This window comes from Petaurus breviceps, unplaced genomic scaffold (assembly GCF_028583685.1).
Source record: "Petaurus breviceps papuanus isolate PSGF00001 unplaced genomic scaffold, PetGlider_PUasm1.0 90750, whole genome shotgun sequence".
NCBI classification, from domain to species: Eukaryota; Metazoa; Chordata; class Mammalia; order Diprotodontia; family Petauridae; genus Petaurus; species Petaurus breviceps.
In genome coordinates, this window is record NW_027187335.1 from 7,242,805 (window position 1) to 7,243,566 (window position 762).

The window sequence follows — 762 nt, forward strand, 5'->3', positions numbered from 1 at the left end:
ACCTGATCAGCATCAAGAACTTGACCACTTTAGTGAAAGTAATTCACTCATTTGAACAGCCAGCATTTATTAAGTTCCTACTATGTGCCAACACTGGATATACAAAGCCCTCAGTGGAAGAGTCCCTGCCCCTCAAAAAGCTAACATTCAGTGGTGTATATGAAATTTATATATCATAAGTATATTCTATTTTGAGGAGAATCATTTCACTAGGACAGGACTAGATATATACTGGTGACTCAGAAGCAAGCCTAGAGGTGCCATTGAATTGACCATGTCCCTTCTCTTCCTACCTCCAGAAAGAAAGAGTTTTCTTGTTTGACAATCAATTCCAGGTTGATACTGTCATTGTCATTGTATGTTTGTTATCCCTTCCCAGATGGTTCAATTGACATTGAGGGTTTCTGTTTCTTTGAATGCTAGATTTGGAGTTAGGAAGACTCATGATCAAATCCTGTACCATGCACTTACTTAGCTGTGTACTCCTGGGAAAGGCACATAAACTCTCAAAGTCTCAGTTTCCTCATCTGTAAAATGGGGATAATCCTAGAAAGTACCCTCTAAATTTGTTGTGAGAATCAAATGAAATAAATCAAGTCAAGTCAGTAGACATTTATTAAGTATCTACTATGCATCAGACTTTGTGCAATGTAAAGTGCTTTGTAATCCTTAAAGCACATATAAATGTTATTTATGTTGCTGTTTAACTGTTATAAAAGAAAGAAAGAAAGAAAGAAAGAAAGAAAGAAAGAAAGAAAGAAA